General features: G+C 40.7%; 1 non-coding gene across 1 annotated transcript; it reads left to right on the forward strand.

Moving 5' to 3' along the window:
* Positions 1-584: 584 nt before the first annotated feature.
* On the forward strand, positions 585-656 carry TRNAC-GCA (transfer RNA cysteine (anticodon GCA)). Its single transcript has one exon. It is a non-coding gene; the product is annotated as a tRNA-Cys (tRNA).
* The last annotated feature ends 15105 nt before the right edge of the window (positions 657-15761 follow it).

A 15761-nucleotide genomic window follows, 5' to 3' on the forward strand; every position in this document is an offset into this window, starting at 1 on the left:
TGTGGCTTTATGGCACTGCATCAGAATACCTTTTCTTGCTGTTTCTTTCTGCACATTGCCTTCTCTTTTAATTCTGATTTTTTTTGCATGCATCTCTTATAATAATAAGGATGCTTGTGATTACAGCAGGTCCATCCAAATAATCGAGGGCAATCTCCCCACCTCATAATCCCTAATTTAATCACACTACAAAGTCCATTTTGCCATAAAAGCTAACATCCTTAGGTTCTCAGGATTAGAATGTGGGCATCTTCAAAGGCCACTACTCAGCCTGTTACAGACTGGTTGTGTCAGAACTACCCAAAGGGTGAGTAGTTAATAGTATTGAGTCCATGTTCATTTCTGAGTTTGGGTAATTAAGTTAAAATCATATAAGCTGGGTAAGTGGTATATGTCAGTTCAGTTCAGTTCAGGTAGCTGTCGTGTCTGACTCTGCAACCCCATGAACTGCAGCACGCCAGGCCTCCCTGTCCATCACCAATTCCCGGAGTCCACCCAAACCCATGTCCATCGAGTTGGTGACGCCATCCAGCCATCTCATCCTCTGTCACTCTTACAATTTTGGTAATATTTCTATGAATGCTTCCCTGGTGGCTCAGAGGTTAAAGCATCTGCCTGCAATGCGGGAGACCCAGGTTCGATCCCTGGGTTGGGAAGATCCCCTGGAGAAGGAAATGGCAACCCACTCCAGTATTCTTGCCTAGAGAATCCCATGGACGGAGGAGCCTGGTAGGCTACAGTCCACGGGGTCGCAAAGAGTCGGACACAACTTAGCGACTTCACTTTCTTTCTTTCTTTCTTTCTATGAGTCTAAAATTAGTGAAAAACAATATAATGTCACTGAGGACATAAACTGTCACAAAGAATTTCCTGGGTGTTTTATTAAAAACAAAGATTCCTAGGTTTCTAGGTTCCTCCCTGGATTATAGAAACACATTTTCCAAAGACAGAGTATAAGAATCTATCATTTAGACAAGCACATGATCCCACAGGCATGTTTGACAATTGCTAACTTGAGATTATGACAATACTATCCAAAATGGGATCCACTCTCAACAACATCATCTGAGGTCTTTCCAAAATGTATATTCTCAAGTGTACCCCAAACCTACCAATTCAAATCTCTCCTGGTTGTGGGGACCAGGAAGCTTGTGTCTTAACAAATTCTTCATGTGATTCTTTTGCATAATATTTTTCAGTAAGTACTAGGCTACACATAAGTAAGGAATGGGCATAACTCTCTAGCTACTAGTATCTCCAGTTACTTCAAGCCTGAGAGAACTGAGGATCAATTAAATGAGACACTCAAAGTAAAATCACTAGTATTTACCAAAACTGAGACAAAGTCCAGGTTTGATTGAAATCTACAATTTGTCACTTAATTCTGACATTTCATCTTTAAGTTAAAAGTCTTCCCCAAAATGCACATATATTACTCTGCATGAAAGTGAAAGTGAAGTCACTCAGACATGTCCAACTCTTCGCGACCCCATGGACTGTAGCCTGCCAGGCTCCTCCATCCTTGGAATTTTCCAGGCAAGAATAGTGGAGTGGGTTGCCATTTCTTTCTCCAGGTGATCTTCCTGACCCAGGGATCACATTACTCTGCATGGATAAATCATTAAGATGAGCAAATTATAGTCATTCATTGAACATGAATGAGGTAAACTGTTACTATCAAGGACTTGAAGGAATGAGACTCAGAATAGTCAGTTTGATGGTCAAAGGAAAATCTGCTGTCATACAGCCCTTGGACATACTGACCCAACCACATATTTCAAAACCTTCAATCCAAATAGTTCTTCCTTCAATTTTTTAATTTTATTGTCATTAAAAGATATTTATACTTCTTAGATATAACTTAGGTATAACTTCCATATTTTCTGGGATTATGACTAATGCCAGAAAATATGATTATCTTACTTACAAAGGGACAGTCAAGGAGGCAGATTCATGTTTGGTAAAAGGGACATTTGGTAAGGCAACTCAAAGCAAAGAAAGAATATGCCACAGAAAAGCACTGTGAGGTTGAGCATCACAGCAGAGTGCGAGTCTGATGGTCATGATGATGTCGTACATGCATGTTCTGAGCATCTTCCTTAGGACCACTCTCCACTGTGGTCCAACCTGATGGAAGAGATGGAACTGAATGATTGACAGCCAATGCCGGAAAAGAGGCCCCAAGAGACAGACTCCAAGAGAGGCAGCAGAGGAGGCAGAAGTTTAAAAGCATAGAGGAAGGGAGAATTTTCCTCCAGGGCCTTAAGAAGAGTAATTAACTGCGAAGTGGGAGTCATGAATGGCCCCCCTTTGCTGAGGTCAGAGGGCAAGTGGATGAGAGTAACAGAGCCCCTCACACACTCCCCTCCAACTGTGGATTCTACATGAGTTAAAAGACACAAATCGAACTCAAGTTATGGTTTCTAGGACTCCAGCGCGCTTGTCCAGTGGATTGAAGGATGCTTAATAATGGGTTGAACTCCCATCCTACCCTCAGGCAGAGACAGAACTCTGAGTGAGCAGCAGGGCAGGATGGGAGTGGGCTTGAAGCCTTGAGGTTTGCAGGAAGAAGAAAATCAGCTTCACCTAAGCCGAGGGGTCTCAGACGGTGAGCCCCAACCCACCATGTGGGCCTCAGTGCCAGGCCATCCTCTTTATCCAGACTCCAGAAGTTGGCCTTATGTATTGAGTAGGAAGCTGGCCTACCATGGGCTCTGATCACTTCCAAATGCTAGGGACACTTCAAAGGCTTACTAGTTTCAGATCCCATAAAGCCTCTGGCTGTGAAGAACACCAATTGATTTTTGAAGGGACAAAAGTGAGGGAAATAAATCATAGAAATGATGCCGGGACACTGTTTGACACTGGTTCAACAACTTCCATCATAACCACCTACAGCCTGATCTGAATTAATTTTAAAGTGCTTTGTAAACCACTCAAGTACTTAGCAATTCTTTCTGAGGCACGGAGGCTAAAAGCCCACAAGCAGAATGTTGGAGAGAGATGCTGTCTGCTATCTGAGCTGTCCTGACTTGCTGGCTGCCTTCCAGGCTGCTTGATTAGATCAGAACCTAAATTTGTCACTGACCTGTTTTTCACATCTCTGCTATAGACAGGTAATGTAAGCCCAGCACTCGCATTGTCTATGCACGAAACTTGGATTTAGCCAATTCTGTGTTTCATATCTGAATTCTGTGAATAGTAGCCTACTAAGTACAGTCTATGCCTATAGTTATTGTTAGAGGTGGGTAAGAGCTTCATAGGTGGTTGAGTGGTAAAGAATCCACCTGTCAATGCAGGAGAACAGGGTTCAGTACCTGTGTTGGGAAGATTCCCCTGGAGAAGGAAATGGTAACTCACTCCAGTATTTTTGCCTGAGAAATCCCATGGACCGAGGAGCGTGGCAGGCTACAGTCCACAGGGTCACAAAGAGTTGGACATGAATTAGCAACTAAACAACAGCAAAGAGCCTAATAGTGTGGAGTTAAAGGATACTCTGGAGCGATTCAAGCAGAGAAGACAGGATACACCTCCATGAACGAGCTCATACACAAACTACTACCAGATTCCTGCTGAGGATATACAAGGCTATGGATAAATCAGAAAATCGTTGAACTGACCTGATTCCATTCAACAATTTTGAAAGCCATAGCTCTGCACTGATGCACTGTACTGCACAAATCTCACCATTCCAACGCCCCTGGATTGAGAAATTTCTTGGTTAGGTGTTCCAGGCCTAGAATTCTAGAACAATAAATAAAAATTGCACGGCTCTTGGCTCCAAAGAATGCACATTCTCATGTAAGTAAATTTATCTACAAGAGAGTGCCAGAAGTCCTGTGTTGGAGTTAAGCCCGTGTGTTGTAGGAGCAGAGAAGATGGGCTGCCATCCCAGTTGACAAGGCTCAAGAGCAGAAAGAAAGGTCAGGGATAGGAAGATACTGGGAAGAAGAGAAGAGGAGTGAAATCCTAAATTATGAGGGCAATGATTCCCAAACTTTTGTGAGCAAGATGATCACCAGGGAGCTTTGGTCAAAATGCAGATTCCCAGGCCACTCCTCAGCCTCCCAAGTTTATCATAAACTGGGACCTGGGTGGATCCCAGGAACCTGATTTTTTACAAGCACTCCCAGATGATTCTATCTCAAGTGGTCCTGAACCCCATCTGGGGGAAACTTTTACCCAAGCCAAGCCAAGACCAGCCTCACTCTCAAGTGTGCTATTCCTAATCTGAGGTAGGCAGCATCACAGTTAGAAAAGTCATCATTACTGACTTGATCTATCTTTTCTGCATTCTTTCACCTGCAAACTTTTAAAATCATGCCCCTCTATTCAGTCACTCACATGCTCTCCTGTATGGAAATATGTTCTCTGGAAAGTGCACCCTTCATATCCCAATGTGAAGTGAGGATACCATGACCTCTTGAGTTACCATGATCAGGATAAATTTGCTTTTTATCCTGACCTCTGAAGAAGAAAAATCTTTGTCTTCAATTAAAGAAAGATGAACATCCTCAGGGAGGCAGGATTATTTGCAGAAGTGCCAGGGAAATTTACTGACCAAAAAGATTAGACCTTGAAGGTGACCATTTATTTAGCTCATGAGAAAAGGTACCCCAGTGCTCCGGGACAATCCTCCTCTGTGCACTGCTCACTCTATCCACACTTGCTAGCTCTTACACAAAATGAATGATGAACGAGTCTTCCTTTCTTTGTGCTCCAATGAATTTTATGCTTCCCTCTATATTTTCAGAAGATAAGGTCTGAAAATAACCTCTGAATAACCACCAAAGCCAGAGTCCTTGAGAAGTCCCACCCTTCCCTGAATCCCCGAAGAGAAAGGGAAAGAAGGCTGATGGCAACAGGAGCCTTCCCAAGTAAAGAGTTTTCTAAGACGGTTTACACATATCACCAAACACCGAAGGAAAACAACTTAGAACACAAAACTGGGCACTAATTGTCCCTAACTAGATGAATCCTACTTCTTCCAGGTCTCCTGTAGCCCCTTTCTATATCCTTCTTTCCACACCTAATGTGTTCCCTGACTCTGTGTGTGTGTCCCACTCCCATCTTTATGCCTCTGCTTTAATTGCAGACCACCACCCAGATCCTCACTGTAGGGGATCCACAGTAGCAGGCTCAGAACCAGCCTACTGACTCCAAACCATCCCGCCAGCGTGGCTAGATGAGCACTTTAAAAGCGCAGCTAGTCTTAGGCAATTCATCTGTTCAGTGGCTCCCTGACGCCTGCATGGAAGAGCTTCCTCAACACTGGAACTTGACTTCACCCTGCGCAACAGCCCAAGAGTTCTCCATGCTGTTTTCTCCCAAGGACTCTCTCTTCTTTGCTTTGGTTGCTGTGGCTTGTGGCTGCTTTTTAACATTACTTTTACAATTTCATTTATTTTTAATTGAAAGATAATTGCTTTATAGTATTGTGTTGGTTTCTACCAGACATCAATGTGAATTAGCCATAGGTTTACCTATGTCCCCTCCCACCTCCCTTCCCACCCCACCCCTCTAGGTTGTTACCAAGCTCCAGTTTGAGTTCCCTGAGTCATACATCAAATTCCCATTGGCTATCTCTTTTACATATGGCAATGTATGTTTTAATGTTGTAAACACACCTAGTAAATACTCCAACAGTGCAAAAGGGTATGAGGCAAAAAAGTAAGTTTCCTTCTGCCACTGACTCCCATTGGGTACATTTTCCCAGAGGCAACGATGCTATCAGTGTCAGAGCTATCCGGTTCATCTATAAGCACGATAAGCAATATCCCTATGTAAATGAATACTCGCGCCCTTTTTTAAAATAAATAGTAGCATACTATGCACACTGTTCTGCACTTGGCTTTTTTCATCTAATAATGTCTTAGAGATTGTTCTATATTGGTACACATGGATAGATCTCCCATATCCTTCTTAGCAGCTGTCTGATATTCCATTATAAATATATGATAAAACTACTCTACTAATGAACAACTTGATTAGTCTAGCCTTTTGCTACTAAAAATCATGCTAAATTACACATCTAGTTTTATTAATAACAGATTACAGTGAAGCTACAAAAGCTCAAGCATCAGAGTCCCTCACTTTCATGGGCCCTTGAGTGTACTTTTCCCCTTAAAAAGAAAACCATAAAATTATACATGCTTCAAGATCCACAAAATCTGGATCAGCACCTGAATGTACTATAAATTGTCTATGGCAGCAGAGTCAATGTGCATGTGTATTTTACATTTTGAATAATATTGCTGAAGTCTGAAATCAAATCTATAATCCATGTTGATGGACACTCTCATCACCTTCAGTTCTCAGAGGGAGTCTATTGACAACTCCAGGAGGAGGCACCCTTTGGAATCTTGCTTTAGTTATTCAGGTACTGGTCTCATCTTCTTCCTGGGGCTGTAGGCACCTTGAAGTCAGCACTCAAGTCCTCTGTCTCTGTTCTGCTCAGAACACGGCATAGCTGCTCCACACAGCAGACACTCAAATATTTGTTGACTCTGCTGGAAGTTCTTTTCAGACATGAAGGATGTATAATCAGACAATAAAATACTTATTGAGTGAACAATAAACCACTTCTGTATCACCTTCAATACAATTTGATTTTCTTAGATTTCATCCCTAAGATACCAGGTCCACCAGCTTTGCAGATTTAATGACTATGCTTTCCCTTCCATTATTACAAAAGTGTGAATAGCTCAGGTGTGTCTGACACTTTGCAATCCCATGGACTGCAGCCCACCAGGCTCCTCTGTTTATGGAATTCTCCAGGCAAGAATACTGGAGTGGGCTGCAATTCCCTTCTCCAGGCAATCTTCCTGACACAGTGATCAGGGATCGAACTGGATCTCCTGCACTGCAGGCAGATCCCTTACTCTCTGAGCCATGCCCCTTTAAGTTTCATCATTAGTCATGTAAAAATAGTTACACAGCAGTGGCCTAAGGCTCAAGGCCTACAAAATATTACCTAATAAGTTCCCTTCTCCTTTTTTAATATTGCTATAAAGCCACTGATATTGCAGTCTAAATATAGCCTTGCAAGCAATTTAATTTGCAAATATGAAAAAGAATCAAAAGCTCATTTAAGCTAAAACACATACTGGCTACCTCTTTCTCATTATTTTCAATAAGCAGTCCATTTTTTTGCCAAAAAGGCAAATTTCATCTATTCAACATAGTTGGTTCTTTGCAAAACAGCACCAGGTATAAGAAAACCCTTCACTTTGTCTGAAGTGTTTGCTAGTAAGTTCAGAGACATTCAAGTTAAGGTAACCAGCATATGTAGGCATTAATTTGGATGGGATATGTAATTCCTCATTTTTGAAATTAGTGCTGAAGGCATCATTTTTTTAATATAATAGAAACTTATATTAGAGGATCCCAGAACTCCACTTAAGCATTATTGTACATTAACCTTTGCCTCTTTGACTGTCGTTAGATACTCACTCAATTACAATTCAGCTGTTCCTCCACACTTCCTAAAATCTCTTTTCTTCTTTCATTCAGCCCAGAAGTTTTCCAACTTTGATATGTATCATAATTACTTGGAGAATTATTAAAAACACAGTTCCCTGTTCCCATTCCTACAGTATCTGACTCAGTAATTTTCCTAGACCTTGCTACTGAAGGAGCTTGGTGTATACTTAGAATCTCGGGCCTCAACTAGCCCTATTGAATTAGAACCTGCACTTTTACCAAGAACCCTAAGGTATTTGCATGCTCTTTAAAGTTGGAGAAGCACTGAGCTACCCCATTCTTACATTCAGCTGTTCAGTTTGTTTCCTTGATTCCATCCTCTCTTATCTATTCAAAGACACTATTTGTTAAAGTACCTCCTTATTTTCTTATATTGTCACTGGCAAGGTACTTGAAATTCAGCAGTGAATGAGTCAAACAAAGTCCCTACTACCAAAGACTTTCTCTTTGGGAGGAAAGATAGTAAATGCAACCAACAAATGAAATGAAATAGGTGATGACCAGGATAGGTTACGGAGAAAGCAATGGCACCCCACTCCAGTACTCTTGCCTGGAAAATCCCATGGATGGAGGAGCCTGGTAGGCTGCGGTCCATGGAGTCGCTAAGAGTCAGAAACAACTGAGCGACTTCACTTTCACTTTTCACTTTCATGCATTGGAGAAGGAAATGGCAACCCACTCCAGTGTTCTTGCCTGGAGAATCCCAGGGATGGGGGAGCCTGGTGGGCTGCTGTCTATGGGGTCACACAGAGTCGGACACGACTGAAGTGACTTAGTAGTAGGATAGGTTAAGAAGGAAATAAACACAGTATAATAAGAATGAAATGGGTGCTAGTATTATTATTTTTTTTTAATTGGAGGATTATTGCTTTACAATATTGTGTTGCTTTCTGCCGTAAAACATGAATCAGCCACATCCCCTCTTTCTTGAGTCTCCCTCCCACCGCACCCCCATTATTCTTATTTTACAGACAAGGAAATTGATTTTGGAGGTTACACAATTAGTTGAGAGTCACACAGCTAGTAAAGGACAGAGTAGTATTTAACCTAAAACAGAGCTTCACTGAAAGCCCACAGGGATTCATCCATACCCCATTTCTGGCCACCTTTGGCACTTTTGCATTTATTTTTTCAAGTGTTCTGACCCTTCTGTTCCCCGTTCCAGGTTTTCTTGCCCTGATAAGTTTGGATACATTTCTCAAACTCTGATCCTGTCTCCACTTCCAATGTATTTACCCACCCTCTGCTTCTCATACCACATTGAAAGAACAGCAATCGAACTTTTTACACCTAACCCAGAAGGTCCAACTGCCTCCCTACTGGGTAAAAAATTGACCATCTTATCCATCATCTTTTCTAAAAAGAAAAAAAAAAGAAGAAGAAGAAGAAGAAAGAAGCCAGCTTCTCTGTTACTACAAATCACCAATAGCATCTCCTTGAATGCTTTCCTAGAGGTAAAATAGATGGTAAATTAAAACACACACTTAGGGTATATAGAACAGATCCTACCTTTCCTCTCAAATCCATAAAACGACAACTGGTCTCTCACTCAGGTTATAGACACTTATGTGTCTATAACCAGTTAACTTTAAGCAAATACCCTCCCTAATAGCAGCATTCAATTTTCACAGTACTCTGCTAAAATACCCCCATCCAACTTTGATTCCCTGAAATGTTGATAACATTTGTGATATAATAGAAATATTCAAGTACTTGATTATCCTAACAAATATCTGTGAAATATTGTACATGTTCATTCCAAGAAAGTATTTTACAGCTTTGCCCATATTTAAATGTGACAACTGCAAATAGATTTTACTTCACACATAAATTTCTTAGAAAACTTGATACTTGGGACAGGAAGAGATTTTTGTTTCAACAATATTAAACTTGAAAGTATGCCTTATGGGGGAAAAAGTTTCTTGACACAGTTTGAAATAAAGAGAAAGAAAAGCACTGTGGTGGATCCTTCTGGCTGCCTCACAACATTCTCACCGCCTTTCTCTTGAATGCACCAACCCATGTGGTTTTCAAATTTGACCCTGATTAGTCTCACTCATTGTCCAAGCTGGTTTTAGAAAAGGCAGAAGAACCAGAGATCAAATTACTAACATCCACTGGATCATTGAAAAGCAAGAGAGTTCCAGAAAAGCATCTCTTTCTGCTCTATTGACTATGCCAAAGCCTTTGACTTTGTGGATCACAATAAACTGCGGAAAATTCTGAAAGAGATGGAAATACCAGACCACCTGACCTGCCTCCTGAGAAATATGTATACAGGTCAGGAAGCAACTGTTAGAAATGGACATGGAACAACAGACTGGTTCCAAATAGGAAAAGGAGTACATCAAGGCTCGATATTGTCACCCTGCTTACTTAACTTATATGCAGAGTACATCATGAGAGATGCTGGGCTGGATGAAGCACATGCTGGAATCAAGATTGCCGGGAGAAATAGTAATAACCTCAGATATGCAGATGACACCACCCTTATGGCAGAAAGTAAAGAAGAACTAAAGAGCCTCTTGATGAAAGTGAAAGAGGCGAGTGAAAAAGTTGGCTTAAAATTCAACATTCAGAAAACTAAGATCATGGCATCCGGTCCCACCACTTCATGGCAAATAGATAGACAAACAGTGGAAAGAGTGGCAGACTTTATTTTGGGGGGCTCCAAAATCACTGGAGATTGTGACTGCAGCCATGAAATAAAAAGACGCTTACTCCTTGGAAGGAAAGTTATGACCAACCTAGACAGCATATTATAAAGCAGAGACATTACTTTAGCTATGGTTTTTTCAGTAGTCATGTTTGGCTGAGCACTGAAGAATCGATGCTTTAGAACTGTAGAGTTGGAGAAGACTCTTGAGAGTCCCTTGGACTGTAAGGAGATTCAACCAGTCCATCCTAAAGGAGATCAGTCCTGAATATTCATTGGAAGGACTGATGCTGAAGCTGAAACTCCAATACTTTGGCCACCTGATGCAAAGAACTGACTCATTGGAAAAGATACTGATGCTGGGAAAGACTGAAGGCAGGAAAAGAAGGGGACAACAGAGGATGATATGGTTGGATGTCATCACCAACTCAATGGACATGAGTTTGAGTAAGCTCTGGGAGTTGGTGCTGGACAGGGAGGCCTGGTGTGCTGCAGTCCATGGGGTTGCAAAGCGTTGGACACAAGTGAGCGACTGAACTGAACTGAATCTTAATCATGAGGATCTAATTTCCCTTTTGCCAATAATTAACTTAGAAAACCAGACTTAAGCCATGCAATGGATAGCTTGTCTCTACAGAGGTTAATTGAAAAATGAACCCATGAAGATCTTTCTCTTCCTCTAGATTTTGCTATGTGAGGATTTGAGTCCTGAAGCAAATTAACCATGAGGGGCTGACCCATTAGACCAAGACAGTTAACTGAAATACGGAAACAGAAGTTCCAGAACAAACCTAAAACCTGAGGGCATTTGGCTGCCATATTTTATCAAACCTAATAAGCCATCCGTCATAAGACATTTCATTATGACATGCACCACTAAGAAAAAACTCTGTCCCTGAGACCGAATGGTTTCTTACATTCAAGGGTTTTTTTAAAACTTAGTTTCTGAAATAGCTCTTTTAGACTTACCTGGGCATAGATTTATATTGTATCACTTTATTATGCATAATAAAAAGGATGCACACCAAACAACTTTAAGATCTCAAAACTTCACACTCAGTCTGCCTCTCCTTGGATCCTGTACCCTGAACTCTATGCCATTAAGGGTACTGGCATGTATTTTCTTCTCTTGTATAAAGAATGGTCCACTACCATCTTCAGGATTTCCTTTCAACCCAGGAACACCTATTCTAATATTGATATGCACATGGAGGCAATGGTATTATACTCACTGCCTGGCCAACAGTGATTCTAAGACACACAGAGATTAATATATGGAAATTGTGCATGTTAGAATGGTGGTGCTGCTGTTGAGTCACTTCAGTTATGTCCGACTCTTTGCGACTCCATGGACCATAGCCCACCAGGCTCCTCTGTCCATGGGATTTTCCTGGCAAGAATACTGGAGTTGGTTGCCATGCCTTCCTCCAGAGGATCTTCCTGACCCAGGGATTAAACCCACATCTGCTGCATTGCGATGGGTTCTTTACATGCTGAGCCACCTAGGAAGCCCATAGATGCCTGTAAATGTCCACGTATGGACATTTGGATCCTAACCATTGATATGAGAACATGCCTGCTGAGAGGCTACCCAACTTTCCACTATCATGACTACTAACTACTCCTTCAGAATCACACTAAACAACTGGAGATATGGGGCCAACAGCAGGGTCTGGGCTGAAGGATTCTCTAAGGCAACAGTGATTTATGGGTTGAATGGAGAGTCACTGGTGAAATTGTACACAGTATTTGAAAGCAATTCTTTTTTGTTGTTGTTTGTTTTGGCTATGCCCAAGTGACTAGGGGGATCTTAGTTCCCTGACCAGGGATTGAACCCAGGCCCTTGGCAGTGAGAACTCAGAGTCCTAACTACTGGATCACCAGAGAAGCCCCTAGAAAGCAATTTTTAAAGGACATGGAAACAGGCTGGCAATAGGTGTTACCATTCACATTATAATTCATTGTCCAGCACACCCATCTGCCCAAGTTGAATTAAATATTATTTGTCACAATACAAAGGGAGATTTACTACCATTGGTTTAGAGGATGACAATATTCTAAGTGGAATAAGTGATAGTCTGTGTTCAGGGTCACAAAAAAAATGTATGGAACATGTTTATTGAAGAGTATGAGACAGCTGAACAGAGCCATGGAGATATCTTTTTTTTCCATTTATTTTTATTAGTTGGAGGCTAATTACTTTACAATGTTGTAGTGGTTTTTGTCATACATTGACATGAATCAGCCATGGATTTACATGTATTCCCCATCCCGATCTCCCCTCCCACCTCCCTCTTCACCCGATCCCTCTGGGTCTTCCCAGTGCACCAGCCCTGAGCACTTGTCTCATGCATCCAACCTGGGCTGGTGATCTGTTTCACCCTAGATAATACTCAGCCATTAAAAAGAATTCATTTGAATAAGTTCTAATGAGATGGATGAAACTGGAGCCCATTATACAGAGTGAAGTAAGCCAGAAAGATAAAGACCAATACAGTATACTAACACATATATATGGAATTTAGAAAGCTGGTTAATGATAACCCTATATGCAAAACAGAAAAAGAGACACAGATGTACAGAACAGACTTTTGGACTCTGTGGGAGAAGGTGAGGGTGGGATGTTTCAAGAGAACAGCATCGAAACATGGAGATATCTTTATAAATTAGATTATAATTTAAGAGTAAATGTATTCAAGTTAATAATATTTTTGCCAGAAAAGTAGAGCCTCATCTTGAAACTAAATATCCTCAAAAATTAGTCACATGTAGTTTATGGGTTCTCAGTTTGAGTCTCCCTATATTTCATATGAGTGCTCCATTAAGACAAAACACTCAAAAATCATTCCAGTATGTTTTAACCTCCAGAGAAAGGAATATCAATGATAACAAAAATGAAAACAACAGCACCATGCATTGAGTACTTTCTATGTTATAGGCACTATATTACGTACTTAATACACAAGGCCCCCATTTCACCTTCACTTATAAAATGGGCACTTGGATTAACACCATTTTATAGACAAGAACTCTGAGGTTTGAAAGTTCTTGGGGAACTTGTCTCCCATTGGGAAATAGCAGAGGCATGTATCAAACCCAGTCCTTCCATCCCCTAAGACTATCCGCCTTCTACTCACTGCCCATTGCCACAAATTTTGGCCACTAACATTGCAAAATAAAACCAGGGGTCCTTCCTGAGCCTTTCCATGAAGTTCAGAAGGATGCTGTATTTGACTCTCATCAGTATATTGGAATAACGTATGTTGACTTAAATATATAGCTTACTCAAATTTTGGAATTTCTCCTGCAAACCAGGATATGTAAGAATTGCTTGAGAATAATGTAATTTACATACTGAGTGAAGGACTAGCAAAATTTAAATTTTATGAAAATTATGCTCACTTTTTTGGGCCCTATTTATGACAATAGATAATATCTGGTTTTAAGTATGAATAAAGAGAGTGGGAGATAAATAATGAAGAGTGCAATTATAGACACATATAACTTTATAATTAGACTTTTGAAGATCTTTAATATATTTCTCAACTGCAACATTCAGGGCTGCCATGCACATCAAGTCAGGCAATCTTGGTTTCCAGTTTTTTGCCTACCAGCTGTCTGACTTTGGTCAAGTTGCTTAACTTCTCTGAATTTAGTTCCTCCACTCATAAAATAGAGAATAATAATGCTTCCTCTTAAGAATTATTTTGAAGTTTACAAATGATATATATTATATGCCTTTTACAGTGTCTAACACATTCACTTACTCATTCATTCATGTATTTAGCCCTTCAGTATTCATTGAGCACTTACTCTATTCCCGTCACACTTCTAAATATTAAGGACACAGAGGTAAAAAACCAAATTCAGTAAGACACAAACTTGTTCTCATAAAGTATACAATTTTTGTGAGGAACTGCATTACATCAATGAATCATAAAAATATATTTATAAAGTCACAACTGTGAAAAGTACACCTAGACAGAGAAGCTAACTGAAAGAGCTCCCAGTGGTCAAAACTGAAGCAATTTGAGCAAGAAAAAAAAAGTAGCATTAGACTATAACTCAAAGTGTAAAATAAGTAACCTCCAAAATATCCATGAAACTCTCTTACACTGTGGGAGGGAATGTAAATTGGTGTATCCACTCCAGAAAACAGTGTGGAGGTTGCTTAAGAAAAAACTAAAAAAAAGAGCTACCATATGATTCAGCAATCCCAGTCCTAAGACATATAACCAGAAATGATGAAAACATATTCAGAAAGATACATGCACCCCAATGTTCCTAGCAACACTACATAAAATGCTAAGACATGGAAACAAACTCAAGTGTCCATCAACAGATGAATGCATAAAGATTTAGTGTATATAGTTCAGTTCAGTCACTCAGTCGTGTCCTATTCTTTACGACCTCATGGACAGTAGCACGCCAGGCCTCCCTGTCCATCACCAACTCCCGGAGTTTACTCAAACTCATGTCCATCAAGTCGGTGATGCCATCCAACCATATCATCCTCTGTCATCCCCTTCTCCTCCCACCTTCAATCTTTCCCAGCATCAGGGACTTCTTAAATGAGTCAGTTCTTCACATCAGGTGGCCAAAGTATTGGAGTTTCAGCTTCAGCATCAGTCCTTCCAATGAATATTCAGGACTGATTTCCTTTAGGATGGACTTGTTGGATCTCCTTGCAGTCCAAGGGACTCTCAAGAGTCTTCTTCAATACCACAGTTCAAAAGCATCAATTCTTTGGTGCTCAGCTTTCTTTACAATCAAACTCTCACGTCCATACATGACTACTGGAAAAATCATAGCTTTGACTAGACAGACCTTTGTTGGCAAAATAATGTCTCTGCTTTTTAATATACTGTCTAGGTTGGTCATAACTTATCTTCCAAGGAGCAACCATCTTTTTATTTCATGGCTGCAGTCACCATCTGCAGTGATTTTGGAGCCCAAAAAATAAAGTCTGTCACTGTTTCCACAGTTTCCCCATCTATTTGCCATGAAATGATGGGACCAGATCTTAGTTTTCTGAATGTTGAATTTTAAGCCAACTTTTTCACACTCTTATTTCACTTTCATCAAGAGGCTCTTTAGTTCCTCTTCACTTTCTGCCATAAGGGAGGTGCCATCTGCATATCTGAGGTTATTGATATTTCTCCCAGCAATCTTGATTCCAGCTTGTACTTCATCCAGTCCAGGATGTCGCATGATGTACTCTGCATATAATTAAATAAGCAGGGTGACAATATCCAGCCTTGACGTACTGCTTTTCCTATTTTGAACCAGTCTTTTGTTCCATGTCCAGTTCTAATGGTTGCTTCCTGACCTGCATACAGATATCTCAAGAGGCAGGTCAGGTAGTCTGGTATTCCCATCTCTTTCAGAATTTTCCGCAGTTTGTTGTGATCCATACAGTCAAAGGCTTTGGCATAGTCAATAGATGTTTCTCTGGAACTCTCTTGCTTTTTTGATGATCCAGTGGATGTTGGCAATTTATCTCTGGTTCCTCTGCCTTTTCTAAATCCAGCTTGAACATCTGGAAGTTCACGGTTCACATACTGCTGAAGCCTGGCTTGGAGAATTTTAAGCATTGCTTTATTAGCGTGTGAGATGAGTGCAA

This window comes from Odocoileus virginianus, chromosome 7, assembly GCF_023699985.2.
Source record: "Odocoileus virginianus isolate 20LAN1187 ecotype Illinois chromosome 7, Ovbor_1.2, whole genome shotgun sequence".
Taxonomy (NCBI): domain Eukaryota; kingdom Metazoa; phylum Chordata; class Mammalia; order Artiodactyla; family Cervidae; genus Odocoileus; species Odocoileus virginianus.